Here is a 21,592-nt window from a genome sequence, read left to right on the forward strand (position 1 = left end):
GGTGGGGACAATTGACTAATTCAACTACATAGTCCCACTTGACTACAACTACAACATAAAGGGAACATGTAGCTGCGAGAAAACTTATAGCATCTAAAAATGCAACTACATTAAAAACATATCTACATGAAAAACTAAGTGTTTTGACACTTTATTCATCTTTCTTCCCCTCATTGGATTTAAATTATTCAAATTTAGCCAAGATGGATTTCATCTCAGCTTCATCTAGTAGGGCAATGGAAGTTGATAGAGTAGTGATCCAGAATATAGCATCTCCGGTCTTCACATGCTACTTCTTTCCATCCTTGAGCAAAGAGGTAAGAAACTCTAAACCAACCTATATTTCAAGAAACTTATCAAAAGCATTTAGAGAGAAATCTTGCTCTGCCCAACGTGAGATTAGAGAGTGGAATTCCTAGATGATTGTATCACTTGTGACCAATTGCTGATTATCCTTACCATATAAGAAGCAACGGATATCAACTATTGTTGCTGAAATTTGATCAATATCATTATCACAACCCTTAATCTCACCTTCAAGATCTGTGACCATATGCTTGATCAATTCATTTCTGTGTGCTAGTAGAGACAAAACTTGAACATACTTTCATCTTGTTTCTAGCACTTTATTCTCTACAAGGAAATCAATGTTAAAGTCCTCCATCTTTCTCCACAACTGCAAGTTCCTTTCATTCTCATCTATCTCTTGTGTGAAAGTAGTTTTGATTCCTTGTACTTGACTTTGCATGATTTCAAAGTCTTTCAATAGCTTGATGGTTGAATCTTGGAGGAGGGAGCCTTCAGATTTTAACCTTTCAATCCATTGATCCACCACTCGACCCTTAACTTGGACTTGGCTAAGATTCCAGATACCATGGAGGATACAAATGATATAGTGGATCATGTCTACTATGAGTGGAAAATTTTTGATACTCCTTTACCTCCAATTCAATGGTCAAAGAAAGAAAGAAAATCAATTTCAAAGAGGTTTGTGCCTATTATGGCTAATACAAACCAATGGCTACTAAAAAAGGTAATTCAAATGAATCCACTTCCTGGTAGATCTAGTGAGGAAGATAATGTTGGTATTTTTGATGTTTATGTTGTGATTGTCATTGATGGACACACACTTGCATTGAGATTCCCTTTATATGTATGAGTTAGAGCACAACCGGTATCTGTTCCAATTGGTGTGTTGTATTATAGTCTTTAGAATATTGGTGTTTTGCATAATGTGTTTCCTGATCTGAAGCGACATATTGACCCCAAGCGATATGAGGTATTAAAGCGGCATAACACATTTTTACTAGTCTTCATTTTTGTCAAACTGACAACCGGCATTTTGTATGAACCAGTAATACTCTGTGATGAGTTACCATCCACCGATTGTTTGATGGTGCCGACACTTTAATGGTGCTTTTTGTGTCATGTTACCAAGTATGTCCAGGTTCATTGAACCTAGGAAATTGTATAGTAATCCTATTGGACCGACATGAAATTAGATTCCTTTATAAGGACATCATGTCTAGGGTTTTAGGTTCTTGATGTGGATATAGCAAAAGTTTATGTTGTTGCTAGGGTTGAAGGTGGTTGAGGAGTTAGTGAGAATATGAATGTGTAGAAGACTGAAGTAATGTTGGAATGCATTAGGAATGAGCTATCAAGGATCTAACCGAGCAGTCTGTGCTATTACCTAGATCAAACACTTGTTGATTACTCACATCTTTGACAAGTCTGTTGCCCTTAACCGGGTAGGCCCAAAAGCCTTTTGTAAATCCTCTAACAAGGTGGTTCACATCTGTGGATCTAAAATCCTCTAACAAGGTAGTCTTTAATCAAACTTATCTCCTAATAGAGATTGAGATTCCTAACAGGATTTGTTCTGATAAAGAACATTGTAAGACCTTAACCGGTCTGGTTCCTATTCTACAGATAGTTACTTGTGAGTTCCATCTCACTGTGGTTTTTACAATTTGGGTTTCCATGTCAAAATCTCTTGTGTTATGGTGTTTTTTCTTTCGTGGGTGAATGCATTATTAGCTATTTGGTTTGCATGTGTGTTAACCGGTTTGTCTGCTAAACTATTTTACTAGTTTACTATTAGTCTTGCAAAGTGTTTAAGTGCAAAGATTTTTGGCATACTAATTCACCCCCCCTCTTAGTATTCATCAATTGGTATCAGAGCCTACCTTTCTATAAGTTTAACCACTTGGAAAGTGATATGGGGGAATACTCTATAAGGGAACTTACACATCAGCTCACTCAGTCTAAGCAAGCCTATGATGATGTTATGGTCAAATACAAGGCATCTCAAGCAAAAAGGAGAGAAGATGCTGAAAAGCTGATGGAGCTATCTGAAAATAGTTCTTCAGATGAAGCAGAGATGGAAGCCCTAATTGCAGAAGTAAATAAGTTGAATGAATCAAACTCCAACCTGAGAAAGGAGTTGGAATGACTAACTATCTGGATGTGTTAAGAGCTTGAGAATCAGAGGAAAGCTAAAGATCTGGTGAAAGAAAGAGATCATGAGATCTCCAAGATGAAACAAGAGATCAGTGCCCTAACTACTCAACTCCATGCAAGCAAAGTGGAAAAGGAAGACATGCAAGGAGAAGTAAACATTGCCATCTCTGAGAATGAAAACCTATTAGAAACAAATGCTGCTATTTCCAAAGAACTCTCCGAGTCAAAGGAAATACTTGCTAAGTTCAATAAGAGTACTGTCAAGCTAGAGCAAAATCTTGAATCTACCAAACCGATCAATAATACCAATGGACTTGGTTATTCCGGTCATGAGGAAGGTGAGACCTCTGGTACAAATGTTGGAACATCAAAGGAACAACTAGCATCAAAGGATAAAGGCAAGCAAAAGTTTAAACCTGTTTGCTTCAACTATCTTAAAGAAGGACATACTGCAAATGTGTGTAGGAGTAAGGCTTACAACAATTTTCCTTATTTCCTAAATGATAAGCCTAGATCCTATAGATTCAATGGTAGCTATTATGCATGCAACAAGTATGGGCATAGAGCATCTGAATGTAGGTTTGTTATGAATAACACTGGAAGATATCCTCAGAGGACCCAAGGAGTTGGTCCTGAACCTTTTGTGAACTGGAATCACAACCAATTTAATGCCTTCAATCATCAGCAAAGAAGCAGTGGCTATCAAGTGGCAACCGAATGGAGAGCAAACTATATGGTCTGTCATGGTCATGGTCACATTACTGCAACATGTAGAAGGAAGAATGGAAACATGAAAAATGGACCTTGGAGAGCATCTGGATTGGTCTGCTATCACTGCAACAAACCGGGTCACATTGCTAGATTCTGTAGATCAAGAAAGGACATATCTGATGATATACGGGTCACTTCGGAAGGAAACATTGATGTTGACACTGTTCAAGCGGACATGAACAAAACCTAGAAGAAGAAACCAACGGTGTTACAAGAGGAACCAGTTTCTGCACCTAGTGTGGAAATCATGGAACTGGCAAACTAAGCTTCAAAAAAGCTTAGGGGGAGCAAACGGAGAAATGTTTCGAACCCCCGATTTACACCGGTAAAAGACCTTAACTAGTATGTGATACCAGTCATTTGGCAAAAGACCAGAAATGGTAAAAAGGCAAATTAGGGTTTACACCCTAATGGAGGAGCATTAATGACAATAGGTGAGGAATATTCTTAAAAGCATTTTTCAAATCATTTCTCACTATCAATTTTTGAGCGAAGAAAAGTTTTTCAAAGAGTAGAGCGACGAAAAGGCAATTTGAACTGAGATTGTGAGAAGTTGAGAAGCCGCGAAGGAGATTCAAATTCAAACTACAAACGGTCAAGTGGAGAACACAAAGTGGTGATTCAGCAACCGATGGAGTGTGAAGTGAAGGAGAATCTACAAGCCCTAAATTCGCGTGTTTCAAAAGGTATTTCTTAAGTTCTTAAAAAATCTCTATCATGGCTTCCGCATCTCATACCAGTTCTGGTGCATCTGTCGAGTCTACAAGTTTTATTCAACAATAGTCTAAGTATAATGCCCTATCACAAGCTCTGGCTAGTGTGATAGTAAAAGAGGGAATTTCTAACTACATAGATTGCAAGATTGAAGACCTAGGGTCTCTAGCTATCCACTCCCAGTTAGGTTTATTTTGTGGAAAGGATAAGAAGATCAAACCAGAGTATAATATTTTGGAGAAGAAGAAGCTCCACAATGATGTTTACTTCCTGGAGGATTTCACAAAGGATCATATAAGGATAATTCTGAGTAGAGTCCATGGTGACAAGATGTACCTAGAGAGAACACATGATATCACACCGCAGGCAATTCATGTAGTCGCCAGTTTCTACAACATAGGGGAAGTGCCAGCCCTAAGGACAGTAAGCAAAATTGAAATGTCCAAGCTCACTAGTTTAGTGAGTGACTCACGAGGCATGATAGTCAATTCTATCAAGAATGATTTGGTTAAGTATTCCTACATGGTGATAGGCTACCAGACATTCTCTGCCAGCAGAATTAACTCTGTATCTACTACAACAGTAAATGCCGCTTACCAAATGATAAAGGAGGATGCATCATTTGACTTGTGCACCGGTATGCAAAGACAACTCTTGTTGAATCTAAAGTCAATCAAATAGGATAATGCACTAAGGTTCAAGTTTGGACAACTACTAGTTGGGTTGTTCTTCTATTTCCAAGGCTACTTTCCAGGAGTAGGAGATGTCTAGTGGTCTGCTGACCAATTGGTGACCAAGCAAATCAAGGAAAGCATTCAAACAATTGGAACCGGTTACCCTAATGTTCTGAACAAGTATTTTGATGCGTTTAGATAGAAAATGAGCCAAAGAATGAGGATATTAGGTGACATCATCAAGAAATATGAAGACGATATCTATTTCACCATCCGAGTGGATAAATGCATAATGGAGGTTGTTGAGCCCAGACAGGAAGAAGTGGAGCCAATGGGCTATGAGGTGATGTACGATATACTAGAAGGGTATGCCTCTACCCTTATTGCCTCACCTCTTGATCCTAAGGCAAAGAGGACCGAAACCTATCTGGAAAGGGTTACACCAGTCGAGGAACCCTCTGCAAAGAAAGGAAAAGAACCTGCAGTGAAGAAGGCAAAGGCAGTGCATGTAGCATCAGCATCGGTTACTACTGCAACTCCAAAAGTGACCAAGCGGTCACTAGCCAAGAAGAAACTAGAAGCAGCACTGGCTAAAGTGTTTGAGAGAAAGAGGAAGACAAGGAATACCTTTCCAGACTCAGAAGAAACTATGTTTGAGGAAAAAACCAAAGAAAACACGTTAAGCAAATAGAAATACAAAGAATGAACCGGCATCATCTGCACCGATAAATATAGATATCTCTTCCTATAAACCTTTGACACAATGTCAAAGAACAATAAAGAATATTAGGAGAAAAGTGCTACATGACTTAATTGAGTATTTTGATGACTTTAATGATGATGAGAAGGAAGCGGTTGAAAAGGAAATAATTCATTATTTATGTGTTAATGATCGGTCGCCCTCAGAGATTAAATCGCAGACACTAGATTATTTATATAAGTCATTAGATAATAGATGGTGCATTACCATAGAGAAGGAACATGAAATTAGGGAGAAAGTTTTTGCACAGTACTTTCCTGACCTATCAAATTCTGAATTATTTGTTGTTATTGACCAAAATAAAGGACTCTTCTTCACTAGAAGAAGAAGACTCTGGCTATTAGAAGGTAGAGTTGATGATGTCAAAAAAGACACTCATCAGTATATGACAACCGCTATCCAGTCTCACAAAGCGCATCTAGCCAACCGGCAAGCTAAAAAAGAACCGGTTATATCAAAACCAGACGAAGTATTTGATGATGAAGGAAATCTGGTTGTTGAACCGATTAACACCATTGATGTCGATGCTCTGGACATAGAGGATGTTACTCAAGAAGCACCATCTGAGGCAACAAGACAAAAGCAATAGGCTAAATAGGTTGATAAGCAAGCCAAGGACAGACAGGAAACAGCAAAGGAATAGGCCGAGCAGAGGAAAAAGGATGAAGAAGAGAAGAAGAAAAAGGATGAAGAAGAGAAGAAGAAAAAGGATGAAGAAGAGAAGAAGAAGAAAGATGAAGAGGAGAAGAAGAAGAAGGATGAATAAGAGAAATAGAAGCAAGAAGATGAAAAGAAAAAGAGAGAAGAGGAAGACAAGGAAGAGGAGAAGAGGAAGGAAGCATAGAAGAAGAAGAAGGAAGAGGAAGAAAAAGAAGAGAAGAGGAGAGAAGCAGAGAAAAGGAAGAAGGAAGAGAAGGACAAAGAAGAGGAGAAAAGGAAAGAAGCAGAGAAGAAAAAAGTAGAGGATGATAAGGAACCAAAGAAGAGGAGAGAAGCGGAGAAGAATAAAGTGGAAGAGGACAAGGCAGGAGAAGCGAAGACAAGCACCCAGATGGAGACTCCGAAGGCAACTGAGAGTCAAGCCAAACCGGCTGATCTCACCAGTCCTATCGATCTCCAATCTGCAAGTGAAACAACGCTAATACAGGGCATCAAGGTTGCTCAAGAGCGCCTTGAAATTATTCGAAGGAAGAAGGAGCAGGATGTAATTCAAGCAGTTGTGGACACTCTTACCAGTTTGATACCCGGTACAAATATTCCCAACACTGACTCATCACTAGCTAAACTTAAGCTCCTATGCATAGTAGTGGATGATCAGGTGCAGAGCCTAGAAGAGGCAGTAGAGGCAAATGCCAAGAAGGAGCATCAAAAAGCTCTTAATATAGCTTTGGTGAAGAAGTTGAATAAGCTCTGGTTTGAACTGAAGAAAGAAAAAAAGGATATAAGGGACGCTCTGGATGAGGGGAATCTGCTACTCAGCAAGATCTGCCAACCCCATCTATTCTATGATGATATTCTAGCTCAGAAGCAAAAGCTTCAAATGGACTTGCAGTCCTACATGAGTACATTCAAGCCACCTTATGATTCTTGTACAAGTTATGGGCAAACTGTTCACCGGTTTCACATCTAGTTAGCAAAAATGGAGCAAGAGATCAACACCTAGTCTAGAGATTTGCAGGAGCTACAACTGGTTCTACTTTCACGATTGCAAAATCTTCAGAAGTGTTATCTAAACCTGGATGCCTTAACAGTTACACAGGAGATGAGCACAATTGATGCCATGGAAGAACAGGTCTCCTAGATGCAAATAGAGAAAGAAGTAGCCACCTCCCTACTTAAGTCCTAGTCTTTATCGATGAAACAATTCTTGTAGGACTTTAAATCTATTTTTGACAAGTATTATTCCTTATTGTCATAAACTTTTATTATTTTAATATCAAATGAAAACAGGGTTGTTCAGCTATACTTTGTCATTGTTGGCAAAGGGGGAGAAGAATTCTATTTGGGAGAAGTATCTAGTAATAAAAATTCTGATATATGCTCTGAATATCTCAATGCTTATGCTCTTTATGCAAAATTGTTATACATCGTATTGCCAAAGGGATAGTGTATATGCTTAGGGGAAGCAATTTTGCTAATGGCATGATTTTGTTGTAAAACACTTAGATGTCAAAATTTTATTTTCCTAAGTGTTGCCATCAATGCCAAAGGAGGAGATTGTTGGCATTTTTTATGTTTATGTTGTGATTGTCATTGACGGACACACACTTGCATTGAGATTCCCTTTATATGTATGAGTTAGAGCACAACCGGTATTTGCTCCAACTGGTATGTTGTATTATAGTCTTTAGACTATTGGTGTTTTGTAGAATGTGTTTCCCGTCTAAAGCGACATGTTGACCCGAAGTGGTACAAGGGATTAAAGCAACATAACACATTTTTACCAGTCTTCATTTTTGTCAAACCGGCAACCGGCATTTTGTATGAACCGGTAATACTCTGTGATGAGTTACCATCCACCAATTGTTTGACGGTGCCGACACTTTAACGGTGCTTTTTGTGTCATGTTACCAAGTATGTCCAGGTTCATTGAACCTAGGAAATTGTAATGTAATCCTATTGGACTGACATGAAATCAGATTCCTTTATAAGGACATCATGTCTAGGGTTTTAGGTTGTTGATGTGGATATAGCAAAAGTTTATGTTGTTACTAGGGTTGAAGGTGGTTGAGGAGTTGGAGAGAATATTAATGTGTAGAAGACTAAAGTAATGCTGGAATGCATTAGGAATGAGCTATCAAGGATCTAACCGAGTAGTCTATGCTATTACCAAGATCAAACACTTGTTGATTACTCACATCTTTGACAAGTATGTAGCCCTTAACCGAGTAGGCCCAAAAGCCTTTTGTAAATCCTCTAACAAGGTGGTTCACATCTGTGGATCTAAAATCCTCTAGCAACATAGTCTTTAATCGGACTTATCTCCTAACAGAGATTGAGATTCCTAACATGATCTGTTCTGGTAAAGAACATTGTAAGACCTTAACCGGTCTAACCTTAACCAGTCTAGTTCCTATTCTGCAGATAGTTACTTGTGAGTTCCATCTCATCATGGTTTTTCCCATTTGGGTTTCCACATCAAAATCTCTTATGTTGTGGTGTTTTTGCTTCTGTGGGTGAATGCATTATTATCTATTTGGTTTGCATGTGTGTTAACCAGTTTGTCTGCTAAACTATTTTACCGGTTTACTATTAGTCTTGCAAAGTGTTGAAGTGTAGAGATTTTTGGCATACTAATTCACCCCCCCCTCTTAGTATTCATTAGATAATGATGGTCCAGTGGGGAAGAATTCAGAGTTAAGAACCAAGAATAAAGAATATACTCAGGTACTCCCACCACCAATTTCACCAGCAAAATCTAAGGGAAAGGCACCAAAATTCAAATTCATAGTTAAAGGATCAAAGAAAGGGGAATCCTCCTCCATGGACGTGCAACATGAATCAATGCAATGGCTTGATCAAACTAAGGAATAAGAAAAAGAACAAGAAGAGGGAGAAATTCATCATGCTAGAGAAGAACAAGAAAGAGGAGAAAGTTCTACTCCAACCACCTCTCAGACATCATCGCCTATTTGTGTTGAGATTCATACTATTGACTCTAATTTTGATGAAGAAGTGCAAGAACATAATTAAGTGAGAGAAGATATTGAGTTGGATGATGAACAAGGTCAAGAAGGGGGCAATGAAGAATTTGTTACTCTTTCTAGCATTCCTAGCTTTGATGGCATTCCAACTTCCATGATTGAGTCATCAATCTTGGATTTTAATGAAGCCATGGAATAGGTTACTCAGGAGCAACAAGTATCAAATCTACCTAGTTTTGATGCCATGATAGAAAATCCACCCCTAGAGTTCATAATTGTCATTTCTACAATAAAAACTTGTGTTATTACATCAATGCCACTAGTAGATACAACACTTGGGACAATTAGTGTCTTACCAACTTCTATGCCACTTCCACCACTAGTATCAGTTTTTACAATTCCAGTTGTGACTACTTCTATGATGCCTATTACTTAAATGGGCTTGGTACAAGTGGAACCATCAGCAAAAACAAAGTATCTTCAAGTCAGCCACCTACTAGTTTGCCTGCAACTACCCAAGTGGAGGTCACTACTCCAACCACACAATTAGTCTTACCTCCTTGGTTGGACATAGTGGCACCAAAAAGGAAGAAGCAAGTTGTCTCACTAGATGACTTCGACTTCAAACAGTTAGATCCTTCAAAGGAAAAGGCGACCAAGAAGCCAAAGACAATATCAAGGGTGTTGGCTGATCTTGTAAGTATAAGAAAATATGCCAAAGCGATTGTGCCAGTTGTAGGTAAAACCAAAGATAATATTCAACCAATAGATTATACAATTCAAACTGTAAAGCTTGGGGAAGAAACTCATGAGAGCATGAAGCAAGATTCAAGAGCTGTGAATGAGGCTATCATGAGAAGACTTGATGAAAAACAGTCCAAAAAGCTGAAATTGAAGGAAAAGTGTGAGCAACTAAGCAATGTTTTGATCAAAGTGACCCAAACCTCTCAACAGGTAGAACTAATTTTTTCATCCATCGATCTAGAAGCACTCAAGAGAATGGAACAAGTGGGGGTTAAGGGTCGAGTGGTGGATCAATAGATTGAAAGGTTTAAATTTGAAGGCTCCCTCCTCCTAGATTCAACCATCAAGCTATTGAAAGACTTTGAAATCATGCAAATTCAAGTACGAGGAATCAAAAATACTTTCACACAAGAGATAGATGAGATAAAAGGAACTTGCAGTTGTGGAGAAAGATGGAGGACTTTAACATTGATTTCCTTGTAGAGAATAAAGTGATAGAAATAAGAGGAAAGTATGTTCAAGTTTTGTCTCTACTAGCACATGAAAATGAGTTGATCAAACATATGGTCACAGATCTTGAAGGTGAGATTAAGGGTTGTGATAATGATATTGATCAAATTTCAGCAAGAATAGTTGATATCCCTTGCTTCTTATATGTTAAGGATAATCAACAATTGGTCACAAGTGATACCATCATCCAGGTTTTCCACTCTCTAATCTCATGTTGGGAAGAGAAAGATTTCACTCTGAACTCTTTTCATAAGCTTCTTGAAATACAGGTTGGTTTAGAGTTGATTGCCTCTTTACTCAAGGATGGAAAGAAGCAACATGTGAAGACCGGAGATGCTACATTCCAGATCAATGCTATATAAAGTTTCATTGCCCTACTAGATGAAGTTGAGATGAAATCCATCTTGGCTACATTTGAAGAATTTAAATCCAATGAGGAGAAAGATGAATAAAGTGTCCCCTTTTTGACACTTCGTTTTTCATCTAGATACATTTTTAATGTAGTTGCATTTTTAGATGCTGTAAGTTTTCTCATAGCTGCATGTTCCCTTTATGTTGTAGTTGTAGTCAGGTGGGACTGTGCAATTGAATTAGTCAATTGTGCCCACCTTTTTCTCCTTTTCTCTTCTATATATAGAGGAGCATCATTTGTAAATATTTTTATTTTATTATGCTAAGCAAGACTTTGCTGAATTTTTGCCTGAACTAAGACTTTGAGCTTTTTGTTGTGAAGATTCAATCAAGCAAATAAAGAAAGCAATTCCATTTTATCTCAAACTTTGTGTTGCGTCAAAGATTGTTTATATGAGTTAATGTTCCTACGTTCATTGCTTATATATGTGCTTTAATTCTTTGATATTGTTTATGTGAGTAAGAGAGCTTTCCAATTGTGATAAGTAGACCTTGTGCTATTTGCATATTTGGGAAATTTTCTAATGTTAAGTGATTAGTGGTAGGCTTTGTATTGCTGCTATTACTTGTAGTTTTAAGGGATTGGGAAATTATACTTGAAGACTTTGAGCTGCAAGTTAAATTTATTATCATTTGTAATCATTAGCTTAGTTAGAATTACATTCAAGAAAGACTTTGTGCTTCTTGATTGTAAGTTTAGTTTGTTCATCTCTTTAAGTATCAAAAGTGATAGATAATTGTAACAAAGTGGAGGGAGAATACATAAACTCTGAAAAAAGTGAGTTATATGCCCAAAACTTACTCAGAAATTTTAGGTTCTTGTTAATTAGAGAAGAAATTTCAAAGGGAACTTACCCTTGATGAGAGGAGAGATTAATTTCTCAACATAGATGTGTGTGAATTATATATTTTGTCATTGGTACGCTAGTGACAAAATACTCACCCAACACATTTTTCACTGCAAAGTGTTTCTCACTTGCTTAAACACTAGCTCTGAATCTGAAAATTATTTTAGCTATTTGATGACCATTCATTCAGGAAGGCAAATCCCTCTAACAAGAACTTTGTATTTAGCCTCATTGTTGATGCAAGGAAACTGGAATTAGAAATATCTTTTGGTCTACTCTCCACTTAGTCAAGTTATGCACACTCCCACTAATGAACCAAACCTACATCTTGCACCATCAAAGTACATGATCGATAGATTTGGCTTAGAATCTTGCTCACACTTGGAAAATACTTTTTATTTTGTGATCTAAGGGATGGATTGGTCTTCATAAAAAATGACATATGTTCTTAAACCAATAGCATGGTAATTACAAAAGGGTCACTATCGATGAACTGATTTAGCAATTCTTCTTCCTTCTTGTCTCTATCTCTAGTAACTTTTCTTCTTCTAACATCTCAACATAATATATCTCCATTTTTCTTTCTAATAGGGACAAGGTTTGACACCCATTAAGTATGCTTAATGTGAAAGATGATGTTACTCTCAATGAGCTTATACATTTCTTTGACCATAACAGGTTCAAGCTTGGGATTTAGAGGCCTCTATTTTTGCCTTATAGGCATGGCATTAGGCTCAACCTCAATGGTATGTTTGGCAATGCTGGGATCAAGCCCTTTCAAATTTGAATATTCCCATGCACATATATCACTAAAATATTGGCAAAGTAAGACAAATGGATGTCTTTCTTCTAATGTGCATACCTTGCTAAGCTTTAACAACTTGTTCTTAAAGATTTCAATAGTATCGTAGTGCTCTTGTTTGATCTACATACTAGCTTTCTCATTTCTCTTTTTATCATCTGTATTGAAGATTGAATCCAATGTAGCCAAACCTTTAGGTAATCTATTTGACTTCAGTTGTATGATTCAATTTTCATACTACTGCTTGAGTTTTCCCTAATTACCAGCTGAAAATTCTGCCTCTTCGCTTAAGAAGTTTACTATTTGTTGATCACTATCAAAGACTTTCCAGTGATCATTATTGTTAGGAATTGAAGATGTAACAATGGCCTTCATATAATATTGTTCTCTAGTGTTGTTGATATCAATGGTAATATCACACTAAGCTCCCATTGCAGCTAATCTATCAACATGTTTATCATTATTTCTAGGAATGGGCAATAGATTGAAAGCTTGGAAATATTCAATAAGATCCCATACCCTATGCTTGTAGGACCTCAAAAATAATTCTTTGTAGTATGAAGGCTTCTTACCTAATTGACAATGAGGTCACTATCTCCAAATACTTTTAAATAACCTAATACCCCTCTTTCTTGCCCATTGTAGGCCATGGATTAACGCCTCATACTTTGTTGTGTTTTTTGTGTAGCTAAATATAACCTGAATGAAAATTAATACTTGCTACCCTTAGGAGATATAAGCATGTACCCTCCACCGGCACCATTTTTGCTTCTTGAACAATCAAAGAACATCTTCCATAACCCCTCAAAATATTTTGGTATCTTTATGAGGTTAGTATTAGGAGTATCCTCCTCATGAATACAATAGGTCCCAATCCCTGTCTCCTCACTCTCAGCTAATGTATCAAACTAAAAGCATTGGACCATTCATCTAGAAAGTAATTAGGGGCTTTTTCTAGAAGGGTAGAAGGCTCATGAATAATACACACCTCCCCCTCTTCATGCAGAGTGTAATTCATATTTAGAGGGTTGGGGGTGTAGGGCTTGATGTGACTTTGTGTATTGGGTTCTACCCTTATAGTAACCTTGGTACCATACCTTGTTCAAAATAGCATGTGGGACCAATAAAAAGATAAATATCCACCTACCTTGGCAGTGAAGTCTTTAGACAAGCATATGATAAAGAAGGTAGGGAGGTCAATTATTGATATGTCTTGTAAGACAATGCAACAAGGGCATTAATGCAAGGTTAACTTGACATTTTTAATAACCATCACTATCTTAATGGAAGTTCCATCCAATTGGAAAAGTCCCTAATCATAGGTTCATACTCTATGTCAAGAAGATTAGCTACCTTCTTAGGCATGACTAAGCTGCTAGCTCCTAAGTCTATCATGTAGTTGTGAACTAAGTTATCTCCTATGATCAAAGAGAGATAGAAGGGGGGAGGATTACTGATTTTTCTTGGGTCTCCTTCCTTTATAGGTTGTACCAAGCTAGTTGGAATCATCTTCTTGTTGATCATTGGCTCATCACTCAGCTGGTTGATATTCTTCAATGCCTCCTTAGGCAAATACCCTTGAGATGGGATGGAAAGGGAATCCCACATAGTGACATTGAGGTTGGCCTTCTTCATTTGGTCAGCAATATTGAAAGGAACATTGATGGATTTTGAAGGTTCTTTTGAAGCTACAAGGTCTACTCTTATTCTTGGGCAACTTGGACTTCCTCCTACTTCTAGCTTGATTGTACCATATTCTAATCCATGATTGGAGGAGCTCCCTTGTCTAGAGTCTTTAGGACTATGGTATATGTAGTATCTTGAGGGGTATGTGCTGATGTAGAAGGTGTATCCTTATCTATAGCCCTTCTCTTTGACCTTGTGTTATTTGCCACTGAGTCACTTCTCATTTGATTTATGCCACAAAATTATGCCTCCTACCAATTGACAAAAGTAGAATCTCCCTATGTATGAACCTCATGTTGGCATAAGACATTATTCCAGTGATGCTCTAGTGAAGATTGATGATGCCTAGTGCATGAGATTTCTTAGGAGTTGTCTTGCCTATTGATCTTATCTAGTATGAAGTTTGGGATATCCAGATGTCTTGAGTAAAGTTTGTCAATGATATTGAGTGTACAGTTTTGGTGAGCACTCCTCATTTCTAGTGATTTGTTTTTGGTCTCTGTGATCTGAATTAAGTTGACTAAGTATGAGAAGAAAATTATCATGCAATACTATCCTCCGGTGTTGTCTCTTAAGAATATTAGAAGGTCTGGTATCTAGTAGAGCAGTAAAACAGGCTTATCTTCATTATTGGTTGTGTAACGTGTGGACCGAATTCTTTGAGGTGATTTCGGTGATTGTTGGTAAGTTCAAGGTAATTGGATTGACTTATGGGAAGTGTGTGATCATATGTTTTGGATCCATAATATGGTTTTGTGGAGATTTGAGTTGACTTGAAGCTACACGTTTCATATTCTAATAGTTTGAGAAGCCGACTTGGGAGATCAATTTTGTTAGTGTGGATATATAAGATCGACTAGGTTAATGCTTCTATGAGATGAGATGATAAGAGAGATGATTTTGGGAGCGATTGAGTGCAGTTTCACATGCACACCTTAAGTTTTGTTGATCTAGTAATCAGTACCAAAATACTGATTCACCCCCCCCCTCTCAGTGTTCATTGATTCCAACAATTGGTATCAGAGCATTGTGCCTTGAAATTCTCAGAGATGAGCTAGCTATTGCTAATGAGTACAAAGAGAAGTTCAAAGATAGTTCATCCCAATTGGATGAGATGATGGAAATCCAAAGACATAGAAAAGACATGCAAGGAATTGGATTTGAGAAAGGAGAATCCTCCAGTTCTGGTAAAAGTAATCACCAGCAAAAGAAACAGAAACCTCTAGTAAGACAACCCAATGCCTATAAATTCAATGGTAGATGATTTTCTTGAAATATTGGTCATATGGCAAATCAATGCAGAAGTAGGATGAATAATGGGATGATGAATAAGGTGATGAATAATGGTCCTACCTTTACTAGTGAATGTTTCAAATGTAACAATTTTGGATATAAGTCAAATATGTGCAGAATGATGATCAATTTCTAGAATAAGAGATGTTTTGCATGTTGGATGTTTGGACATATATCTAACCAATGCAGGATGAGACCAAATCAGATGAAATTTAGGCCTATGCAGAGGAATGTTGTCTATTATGCATGTAACAAACTAGGTCATATTGGAAGATATTGAAGAAGTAAGAATGCATCGATGAATAAGAATAAATTTGATGAGAAAGGCAAAGAAAAGGTATTTGAAATAAGAGATCAACATAAGAAAATGTGGGTAAATAAGGAAGATTCAAATGTGCAAAATGGCTCCACAACTAAATCCGGTGATGGAATTGTTGGGATATGAGAACACTGAGGGGGGGCGGGGGGGGTGAATCAGTGTTCTACTAGAATGAACAATTTTTAACTTTCTAAACCATGCATGTATGTACTGGTAAACAAATAAGCATATAACAAGAAGTAAATAAACCATCCACATAAATGAACACCATAACACACAAAATTTATATGTGGAAAACCACAATGAGGAAAAACCATGGTGGGATTTGTGACCCACAATATAAATTCACTGGCCATATGAAAAGATATAACATAAAACAGAGGCCTACACTTGTAGGAAGGCACACTGCCAAGAGCATACTGCTCATCACTAAAGATACTCACTGACTACATGCTTTCTACCAAAGTAAATTATTGAAAAATGAACTCAAGAATGCATCTGTATGCGGTAAAAGTGGGTTGATGAAATTTAAAATGTGAAAAATGAAGCTCCAAGAGGCTTGTCCACACACCCACAGGACTTCTTGGTGCAAGTTATGGAGAAGTGAAGAATGACTCAACTTCCCAAGGATGGTTCCATGGTTCTCTATCTCACAAGGTCCCTCAAGCCAATGCCTTTGCTCCCAGATCACTGAGCAAAGTGGCTTAGGGATGACAAATGCAAGAAGGAGGGATGCTTATGATTGATTTAGTCATGAAAATGCATCCTATCTATGCATGATTCTACAAATGCAATAAACTAGATTATAAGATGACAAGAATACTATCCTAACATGATATGCTAGTTTATGAGTTAAGCTAATGATAAAGTAAATAGTCTAAAATGATTATTAGATTTATTCCTATAACAAATAGAAGCTAGATGTGTTAATAAAATTGAGCATAAATGAGATACTAAAGCTTGCATGGATCCCTAAAATGGAGGAATGAGAGCTCTATTTATAGTGAAAATAGGGCAATGGATGGTCAGGATTAAAAGAGTTAATCAAGGGTCAAGTTTGAAAGTTGCCAATCCATGTTTTCAATTTTCACCAGTGAAATGGTGACAATTGTCAACATAAGGCTGGTTGAGAGGAGATGTAAGAAGCATTAAATGCTTGAGAAGACCTCATGGTTACCCTAGGAGGTAGGGTTTAAGGTTAGGTTAGGGTTATCCATTGGATAAAGCTTTTATCCAAGGGGTAAACTCTTGTGCAAAGGTTAAAGGAATAACTATGGTCAAAGCAATAAATGCTTGATGAGACCCTTGGGTTAGATGGAGGTTAAGTTAGGCAAAAAGTCTCTAACCACGCCACTAAGGGTTAGTTAACCATTAATGGTTTGAAGACTTTGGGGACAAATTTGTAAGAGTCCTTCCAAATTTGGGGGCATTCAACAAGTTAGCTTGTTGAATGGATAAAGGCTTTAATGCATTTTGAAGACTTTACTCCAAATTTGAGAAGTGGCCTCCTCAAATTTAGGGAAAGGGGATAATGGATGGGTTTAGGCTAATTGATTAGGATTAGATGGATTCTAGAAGAAATTAGGAATAGGGTTTAGGATGCAAGTGGGAGATGTAGGAAAATGCAAGTGGGTGAGGGAAAAAAGAATTAATTAAAATAAATTGCTTTATTTCAATTTGGTTGTAAGTTGGGGATTTTAAATAAATTAGATTTCTTTAATTGGGGTAAACTATTTAATTAAATGTGAATTTAATTAAAAGTAGAGAGAAGGGTTTTAATTGAATAAAATGATTTATTCAATTAAATGATGCAAAAAGGGCTTAAGTGAATTTAACTAAATAAATTGAATAATTTACTTAATTAAATAGAGGAATGAGAATAAAATGAACATTAAATATTCAGTTAGGAATATGGTCATTTTTATACGTCTACAGCATCTACTATGCCAGATAGAGTTTCGGTAAGTAAGTTTTTACCAGTTTTGCCGGGATAGGTGCAAATTATCAGTCTGCGTGTCTGCTGTCATTGTTTTGATAAGTTTGTCCAATATGAGTTCTGATATAACTTGTTTTGATTTGCAATTTTTCAAGTTGATATAGATTTGATTTAAATTTGATATGATGTGGTTTTGGATATGAATATGGAGCTTGAGTTGTTTTACAAGTTGATATAATTATGGAACTTGAGTTGTTTTACAAGTTGATATGGATGTGAAACTTGAGTTGTGTTATAAGTTGATTTGTTTGTGGAACTTGAGTTATTTTACAAGTTGATATGGATGTGAAACTTGAGTTGTGTTACAAGTTGATATGATTAGATATAAAAAATGGATGATATGATGTGGAACTTGATTTAGATTTTCAAAGTTTCATGTTTTGATATGAATTTGATTTTGGTATCTATGTTGTGAGGAGGAAACTGATATTAGACTTGTTTTGCTTTTTGACAGGAGCGTCTTGGAGTGGTGCAGTCGCGTGAGCGATTTCCAAGACCGTGATCCTTGATACCACAATTGACACAGGTAGATAGAGATATTATTGAGAGGTGTGGCCTGACCTCATTGCTAGATATGCCTTGGTTTATCATGAATCGGGGTTTATTGATTGCATTCGCAGAGAGGTGGCACAGTGACACAAACACCTTCCATTTAGTGATAGGCGAGATCATAGTGATGCCTGAGGATTGCTACCAGATTCTACGGATTCCTATGGTAGGTGCATTTCTTCCCTATGAGCAGACCGAGGAGGGTGGGACTGAGGCACTTCACCAGATCTTTCAGGATGATACTGTGTGTGGGTATGAGATCCCTTGGTAGGAGTTTTTGGATTTGGATTACGCGCCTCTACCATTAGTTCTGGCAGGCTTTATAGGTGGTTTCCTATGTCTTGACCATAGGTCGAAGGGACTAGCAATGGGGTGGGGATTGGTTCTGGAGAACATGGTGACACAGGGTCGCCGATTTGCGTGGGGGTCAGCTATGCTGGCCCACTTATATAGGGATTTACACCAGGTGGTATACCTAGGGTATGACAGTTTATCAGCTGGAGTGACACTGCTACAGGTATGGGCGTGGGAGAATATTCTCGCAGCTAGGCCATTGGCAGACAGAGATAGGCTTGTTGGGTGTGCCTATGCATATGGATACAGAGGGATAGTTGTCCAATGTAAGCTGGTCAAACTAGAGCACTGGAGGAGAGTGCTGGATGATATTGATATGGTCATCTAGCAACCATATATAGGTTGTGAGGTATGGGCCGAGGATGGGATGGAGATGCCCTATGTCTACATGACTAGATATTTGATAGGGTGGACGCCCTTTGTCATTAAGAGGTTTCTGCATAGCCAGGTGTTGTGGCAGTATGGCTGACAGTAGAGGATTCCATAGGGAGCATGTTTTTATGCTTGACAGAGACAAGATATTCCAGATTGGGGATCGACGATTGATAGCGGGGCGGTAGTGGAGGAGTTATTTCATGCAGCTGGCCAGATTTGGGATTATGCCCCTGAGATAGTAGATGCAGGGATGACGAACGAGTTTGCAGCACTCTTTGTAGCACGTGCAGTGGCCCAGATATCAGATCTAGCAGAGATGATTCACACTTTTGATGACACTGAGGATGATCGGCAAGGAGAGGTTGGTGAGGAGATAGAGGTTGGAGGTGGGGATGGAGGGGGTGATGATGGAGGAGGTGATGATAGAGGAGGTGGTCGAGGGCGGCAAGGGAGAGGAGGAGATTGGATCGAGGGAGATTTGATTGGGGGAGGAGAGGAGAGAGAGGTGGAGATGGTGGTGCCAGAGGGATATAGGGTGAGAGGGTAGGGTGGCGGGTGGTGATGGATAGGGGGAGAGGAGGTTTGGCTATCAGAGATGGAGAGGAGGAGAGGGTTGGCGAGGTGTTAGTGGCGATGGGAGGGTATGATGATTTCAGACTACCAGCCCAGAGGAGGAGGTCAGATGTTTTACCTCCACCTGCACCGAGGATAGTTAGAGGGAAAGGGGGTACCCCTTCATAGGTACCCTTGTAGATGTGGATTTTGACACATGTGGAGGATGCACAGATTAGATTGCTATAGTTGTCAATGTAGAATTTGCAGACATAGTTGCTAGCACATCAGTGTCAGATTACTCAATTGACCATAGAGCGTGATACTAAGATAGAGCGGTGGGGTCGAGCAGAGGAGCTCATAGTGAGTTTGCAAAGAGATGCAATAGGTGGTTTGATGAGAGACACCTTAAGAGAGTTGGCTTTGAGAGCCAAGGAGGTAGAGTACTATAGCAGACATTATGAGGATGCGGTGCCCAAGGAGCGCCGAGTGCAGAGTTTTACACAGTCGAGATCTAGTCGATCTTGAGAGACTGGGTCGAGGACGGAGAGAAGAGGCATGATAGGGCCTCCTAGACAAGATCCACTTGAAGATCCAAGTGTTGGGACATCTTCAGGGAGACCGTCTCCCTCAGGAGATAGTCATACCTGAGAGACATTGTCTCTATTGTACTTTGATCATTTTGTTGTATTGACACAAACATGACATATTTTGTACATTGATCATTTTTTTTTATATATATATATGACACCATTTTCTTTGATCTTCATGTGATGTGTTATGGATTATGTTTTCTATATGCTTAGATAGATGTATGAATATGATGTGATAATGTAGGATTTTGTGAGATGTATCCGTAAAATGAGATGTATCATAATGATATGCTGTGAGATGTATCTTGAAAATGAGATGTATGATAATGATATGCAACTAATTGATAAATGATATGCAACTAATTATAAAATGATATGCAACTAATTGATTTTGAGCATCCTCATTCTGCATTCATCATCCCTGTATAGCCACATGTTTGTTTGCTTTCTTTGTATGTATCATCATTGAGAATTGATTTGTTTTGGTATATATTGAAAATTTATACAAGTATAATGGTATAATTGAACCATAATAACCTGAGAAAAATTTACATGATTTTTGATTTTGCAAGATAGCACAAGCGTCAAGGTATATTTGAACCAGGACGAACTGAGTGTGGATTGCATAGAAATAGACAAGATTAAATGATTTGTATGTGTAAAGTGGAATCATGTCTTCAGTGATATGCTGTGAATCACATCTCGAGACAAGTATTGACACAATACAGATGATCACCTCACAGACAGAAAACTAAGAAAATATTGGAGTCCCTACAACGTTCTCTGGCTTTGAAGCATTGTTGAGAAAATTTTAGAGGATCCAACAATTCAAAAAGTTAAAGTGCAAAAATAGTCAAAACTTTATGCAAGATGCAACATTTGATATTTTAGAAAATCATCCATCATATTTTGTGAATCTTGTTAAGCGATCAATGTTTTGCTTTGCGATTGTGCAAGTGTTGTTGTGCTGGATATGAAGTTTTGAGTTTGGGACAAGTTTTGACGTTTCGAACGTGTTGCAAGTTTTGATTACTTCCCCTAGTCAAGCGTACTTCTCAATGTGGATATGTATAGTGATTACCAAACCATGGTCAGATGCGGTGAAAGGATATGCGGATAAACCAGGATAGTAACTACGCTAAGTATGGCCTGGATGGATATTGTGCTAAAAAAAGTTGAGCAATGGCTGATAGTGCTTTACTGTGGAGATAATGGTATGGATATAGATAGAGGAGTTGTCCTCTCACAATAGCGCCTGTTGCCAGGTTTTCACCAGTTGCTTTTATTGTACCTTCTTATTTACCTTTTTCTTGATTTTTTTGATTTTTTTGACTTTTTCTGTGCATTAGATTACTCAAGTGTAGTATTTCTTCAGATGAATGTTGTTAGTTGGTTTGTCGAACACATCTCCTTCTAAATTTTTTAGCTGATAGGTGCCTAATCCATAGGGTGATATGATGACATAGGGACCTAACCAATTAGGTTCAAATTTCCCTTTCTTTTCTTGATCCTGTTGAGTCCTAGGATTTTCCTT

The sequence above is a fragment of the Cryptomeria japonica genome, chromosome 2 (genome assembly GCF_030272615.1).
Source record: "Cryptomeria japonica chromosome 2, Sugi_1.0, whole genome shotgun sequence".
NCBI lineage: Eukaryota > Viridiplantae > Streptophyta > Pinopsida > Cupressales > Cupressaceae > Cryptomeria > Cryptomeria japonica.